The sequence below is a fragment of the Sapajus apella genome, unplaced genomic scaffold (genome assembly GCF_009761245.1).
Source record: "Sapajus apella isolate SASKATOON/1434 unplaced genomic scaffold, GSC_monkey_1.0 scaffold86, whole genome shotgun sequence".
In the NCBI taxonomy this organism is placed as follows: Eukaryota; Metazoa; Chordata; class Mammalia; order Primates; family Cebidae; genus Sapajus; species Sapajus apella.
This window is the reverse complement of record NW_022437026.1, coordinates 9,126,716-9,132,903: the sequence shown is the minus strand read 5'-3', so window position 1 is coordinate 9,132,903 and position 6,188 is coordinate 9,126,716. Positions and strand designations below refer to the sequence as shown.

Below are 6,188 nucleotides of genomic sequence, written 5' to 3'. Positions count from 1 at the left end.
TCCATAAACATATGAAAGGATGTGTAAAGTCATTAATAATGAAAATTAAGACAAGATACTGCTTCACCCATCAGACTGACAAAAGGTAAAATGCCTAGCAAAGTAAACTAGTGGCAAAGATAAAACAAACTGAAAATATCCCACACTGCAGATGGGTGTTGAAATTCTTGTACCACTTTGAAGAGCAATTTACCAATGTCTGGTAGATTTGAAGATATACATACATATATAGCCTATAACCCCATCTCTGCTGTATACCCTAGAGAAACTCTTGTAAATATGCTTAAGTAGACATACCATATTTGTAGCGATATTGTTTGTAATGTTGAAAAAAACTATGAAGAATCTAAAATCCAGCACTAAGGGAACAGAGTAACAGGTTTCGCTACATTCATAGAGTGTCATGTAGATGATCATTAAAATTAATGAATTATATCCTCATTATCAATGTTAGTAAGTCATAAAAACATAATAGTGAAACTGAAGAGAGGAGGCTGGCTGCATGATGGGAGATGAGACTACTGGGAAGAAGTTACCTGCAACTACAGCAACTCCAGACTCGTCGGAAACGGAAATAGACAGCAGGACAAAAAGCAAGGATTACTGCAAAGTAATATTTCCATATGAGGCACAGAATGATGATGAACTGACAATCAAAGAAGGAGATATAGTCACTCTCATCAATAAGGACTGCGTTGACGTTGGCTGGTGGGAAGGAGAGCTGAACGGTAGACGAGGCGTGGTCCCCGATAACTTCGTGAAGTTACTTCCACCGGACTTTGAAAAGGAGGGGAATAGACCCAAGAAGCCACCACCTCCATCTCCTCCTGTCATCACACAAGGGGCAGGTACCACTGAGAGCAAACATGAACTTAAAAAGATACCTCCTGAAAGACCAGAAATGCTTCCCAACAGAACAGAAGAAAAAGAAAGACCAGAGAGAGAGAGCCACAACTGGATTTACAGAAGCCCTCCGTTCCTGCCATACCGCCAAAAAAGCCTCGGCCACCTAAGACCAATTCTCTCCTATGAGTGAGAACATGTGGTGTTTGATTTTCTGCTCTTGTGTCAGTTTGCTGAGAATGATGGTTTCCAGGTTCATCCATGTACCCGCAAAGGACACGAACTCATCGTTTTTGATGGCTGCATAATATTCCATGGTGTATATGTGCCACCATAGGCAGGTGTTGAACAATGAGAACACATGGACACAGGGAGGGGAGCACTACACACTGGGGTTTGTTGGGGAGAAATAGGGGAGGGACAACATGGGGTGGGGAGTTGGGGAGAGATAGCATGGGGAGAAATGCCAGATGTAGGTGATGGGGAGGAAGGCAGCAAATCATACTGCCACGTGTGGACCCATGCAACAATCTTGCATGTTCTTCACATGTACCCCAAAACCTAAACTGCAATAAAAATATTTTTAAAAAATTCTCTGAGCAGACCTGGTGCACTGCCCCCAAGAAGGCCAGAGCGACCGGTGGGTCCACTGACACACACCAGGGGTGACGGTCCAAAGATTGACTTGGTGGGCAGTTCGCTTTCTGGCATCCTGGACAAAGATCTCTCAGACCACAGCGATGACATCGACCTAGAAAATTTTGACTCCGTGGTGTCATCTACTGAGAAACTCAGTCATCCGACCACAAGCAGACCAACAGCTACGCGGAGGCGGCCTCCATCCCAGTCCCTCACATCTCCATCCCTTTCAAGCCCTGATATCTTCGACTCCCCATGTCCCGAAGAGGATAAGGAGGGACACATTTCACTTGCGCACAGAGGAGTGGACGCGTCAAAGAAAACTTCCAAGACTGTTACCATATCCCAAGTGTCTGACAACAAAGCATCCCTGCCACCCAAGCCGGGAACCATGGCAGCAGGCGGTGGGGGGTCAGCCCCTTTGTCCTTGGCGGCACCCTCCCCCCGTCATCCAATTTGGGAACAGCTGGACACAGAGCCAACTCCCCGTCTCTGTCCAGCACGGAAGGAAAACCAAAGATGGAACCTGCGGCCAGCAGCCAGGTGGCTGTGGGGGAGCTAAGGACACAGGTCTGCGAGCTGAGGAGCATCATCGAGAACATGAAGGACCAGCAGAAACGAGAGATTAAACAGCTATTGTCTGAGTTGAATGAAGAGAAGAAAATCCGGCTTCGGTTGCAGATGGAAGTGAATGACATAAAGAAAGCTCTACAATCAAAATGAATACTTGACCAATGAAATGTCACATTATTCATCCTGAGTCTGAGACTCAAATTTTCTGCCCCAGCCAAAATAATCTTGTGCCAAAAGATTAAAGGTTTGCCTCAACATGTCCCTGTTTGAAAGATTAGCACAAAAGTCTTGATAGCACAACACAAATTCCATCCAAGAGGAGAATCTTCCCCAGGGTTTAGTCCTGGGCTGGCACTTGTGACTTACACAGAGCAAAATTGTGCTAAAGCCTTTCCTACTGAGATCTCAATGTGAAATGAAAGCTCAGGCAGTTTAGTCCATAGTGGTGCTTTTTTGATGACATTTTCCATTAATAAAATGTAATTTCTGATTATTCGTTTACAAGCTTTATAATTTTATGATTTTTTAATCGTGTTTTATCACGGAATCCCCTAGTGTTTGTACTACACATAGTCAGAAGTAAGTGTCCTTTTCTTTTGCTTCAGGCTGAGAGCTGCTTGCTCTTTGTCCCCCCATTAGGATTCTATTACATATTCAATTTTAGGTTCAAGCTGTCCCTTCCCCTGCCAGCCAGCCCCACCGCCCTAAGAGAAATTTTAGCTTATATGCGATGGTATATTTACAAAAAGAGAAAGAGAAAATCTGGTATTTGCAATGATCTGTGCCTTCTTTTCACCACCCTCTTGATTGGAGCTTTTGTGATGCAGCTACCATGATTCAAAAAAATTTAAAAAAAAAAATTAAAAAAAAAAAATCTGCCACTTATCCAAGTCCACTAGAGGCCACTGTCTTCTCTCACCCTAGCCAGAGGTCCTGAGAGGAGACAGCTATGAAGTTTGGCGTGCTCTGTGGTACCAGCTGTGACTTCTAAGTTTCTCCTAGTTTTACGTTGTTCATGAAACCAGAAATGTCACCCCTGCTTGATTTTTCATCAGCCAAGTTAAACCCCTGCTTTCTGTCCTTTGCACCTTTTGCGTGAACAGAACATGCGTTATTAAAGCAAAAATAAATAAAAGTAAAATGCAAATAAAAAAATAATAGTAACAAATTTTGCAATATGTACATACCACTTATATATATATATACAAAACACAAAATTATGCTATATGTTATTTACATAAATATGGATTAAGAACAGAGAAACATTCTTGAAGAATACATGTCAACGTCGTCCTAATCCCACAACATTGGGAGGGAAATGAGATTGAAGAGAATTACAAAGGAAACTCCAACCGTATTAGTCCTGCTTTACTTCTTTTTAAGGATGGGGGGATCTGGTAAAAACTGGAAAACTTGCTAGACAAATTCCAAAAAAGCCCTATCATTGCCATGCTTCATTTCTTAAGAAGAAATGACCTTAAACAAATGTGGCAAGTGTTTAATTTCATTAAGGTTGGGTTTGTGTGAGCTACAAGTGTTTTTATCTTGTTCTCTATATGTGTGAGTGTATATATAAAAGATTTCATAATGTGAAATAAATTATTTCATTCTATAATAATGTGACAAAAGAAGCAAAGATGTGAAATAAAAACTACCAGGAAGGAATCTACTGTAAGCAGTGTGGCCAGGGATTCGCGCTCCAAAGAAGGGATGCTTAGGCTGAAATATGGAGAAACAGAAAGAAAGCTGAGTTTAAAAAAGTTCAAGCAGAGTAGTATGTAAATAGACACACCAATGTCTGCAGTCTCGGAAGGCATTAAATCTGCTGGTGGTTTATCTGTGATCATCATTCTACTACAAGTTCTGTAAGAGCATGGATACTGAATATCCTGTTTTACATTGTATTTTCATCACCAGAATGGTAACACACAGTATGGCTCAAAAAAAAAAAAAAATTCCCAGATGAAGTGAATGACATGGTTTAAGGGACTCAAATGTTAGAGTGCCGCTGACTCTGGCGGCTGGAGCTGTCGACTCATTCATCCCGTTCCGCACGCTGGAGAATGAAGCCGGCCGTCCAGCTCTTGGTCTCCAGGCCCGCGACCGTCCGCCAGCCGTTCCGAGGCCACTCCCCACCTCCGCCGTGAGTGTGGACACGCAGTGCCTGGACATCCAGTGCGAGGAGCTGAGCGACGCTGGGTGGGCCGAGCTGCTCCCCTGCTCCAGCGGTGCCAGGCGGCCAGGCTGGACGACTGCGGCCTCACAGAGGCCAGGTGCAAGGACATCAGCTCTGCACTCCAGGCCAACCCTGCGCTGACGGAGCTCAACCTGCGCAGCAACGAGCTGGGCGATGCTGGCGTGCACCGTGCGCACCGCGTGCTCCAGGCCCTGCAGAGCCCCTCCTGCAAGATCCAGCTGAGCTCCCAGAACTGCTACCTGACGGGGGCCGGCTGCGGGGTCCTGTCTGGCACACTGCACTCCCTGCCCACCCTGCAAGAGCTGCACCTCAGCGACAACCCCTTGGGGGATGCGGGCCTGTAGCTGCTCTTCTAGGGACTCCTGGACCCCCAGTGCCGCCTGGAAAAGCTGCAGCTGGAGTACTGCAGGCTCTCATCTGCCAGCTGCGAGCCGCTGGCCTCGGCGCTCAGGACCAAGCCGGACTTCAAGGAGCTCAAGGTCAGCAGCAACGACATCGATGAGGCCGGCGTCCGCGCGCTGTGCCAGGGCCTGAAGGACTTCCCCTGCCAGCTGGAGACGCTCAAGCTGAAGAACTGCGGTGCCACCTCGGACAACAGCAGGGACTTGTGCAGCATCTTGGCTTCCAAGGCCTCCCGCGGGAGCTGGCCCTGGGCAACAACAAGCTGGGCGACGTGGGCATCTCAGAGCTGTGCCCGGGGCTGCTGTACCCCAGCTCCAGGCTCAGGACCCTGTGGATCTGGGAGTGTGGTCTCAACACCAAGAGCTGCAGAGACCTGTGCCGTGTCCTCAGGGCCAAGGACAGCCTGAAGGAGCTCAGCATGGCTGGCAACAAGCTTGGGGACGAGGGTGCCCGGCTGCCGTGTGAGAGCCTGCTGGAGCCTGGCTGCCAGCTGGAGTCGCTGTGGGTGAAGTCCTGCAGCCTCACAGCTGCCTGCTGCTCCCACTTCAGCTCAGTGCTGGCCCAAAATAAGTTTCTCCTGGACCTGCAGATAAGCGACAACAGGCTGGGGGACGCAGGCGTGCGGGAGCCCTGGGCCAGCCCGCCTCCGGGCTGCGGTCACTCTGGCTGGGGGAATGCGACGTGAGTGACAGGAGCTGCGGCAGCCTCGCCGCGACCCTGTTGGCCAACCACAGCCTGCGCGAGCTGGACCTCAGCAGCAACTGCCTGGGGACGCAGGCGTCCTGCAGGGGATGGAGAGCCTGTGGCAGCCGGCCTGCCTCCTGGAGCAGCTGGTCCTGTACGACATCTACAGGATGTAGATGGTCTTTGGAGATGGAGAACCGGCTGCAGGCCCTGGAGAAGGAGAATTCATCCCTGAGTGTCATCTCCTAAACCGCTTCCTGCCCGCCGGGCTCCTGAGATCCGCTCTCCCTGGACAGCCCGGCCTCGAAGCACCCCTAGGCTCTCACCCTGCGTATCCCAGATTTGAAGAGAAACGCTCAGATCAGGTTATTTCTGCTAGTGTATTTTGGATACTTTATAATCATTAAAACACTTTCTTGGCAAAAAAAAAAAAAAAAAAAAAAGGACACAGGAGCAACTAAGAATCTGATCAGATCGAGGCTGTGAAACAGGCAAGGGTGATCTCTGAGAACTCCTTTCTAAAATCTCTTTCATCTTTTTTCTCTTTTATCTTTCATTTATTCTCTGCTCAAGAAATCCTTATTTTGTATTATTTTCTTCCTTGACCATGTACTCAATCAACTGCTAAAAATACCCCAAAACCCCTATGGTTTATAGTTATAACTCACTCAATCCCAGAAATGAATCTGCAATGCCTGAGTTACTATCATGGTAACATATCACATGACATTTTTTGTCAGCGTCCTTTGTCACCTGCCTGTAAGGTTTTGAAAGAGATGGAGAAAGGTAGGTTGAAGGTTCCTCATCAGGAGATTTGCTGTCAAAGCTCATTCTAAATGGAATATGAATT

The 6,188-nt window shown here is 47.4% G+C and overlaps 2 pseudogenes across 1 annotated transcript; both read left to right on the top strand.

The window, feature by feature from the left end:
• The first annotated feature begins 505 nt into the window (after window positions 1-505).
• Window positions 506-2,312, top strand: LOC116534340 (annotated as a pseudogene).
• Window positions 2,313-2,785: 473 nt separating this feature from the next.
• Window positions 2,786-5,781, top strand: LOC116534111 (annotated as a pseudogene). The gene is made up of 2 exons (XR_004261591.1): window positions 2,786-2,820; window positions 4,042-5,781. The product of XR_004261591.1 is annotated as a ribonuclease inhibitor pseudogene (transcript).
• Window positions 5,782-6,188: the final 407 nt, after the last annotated feature.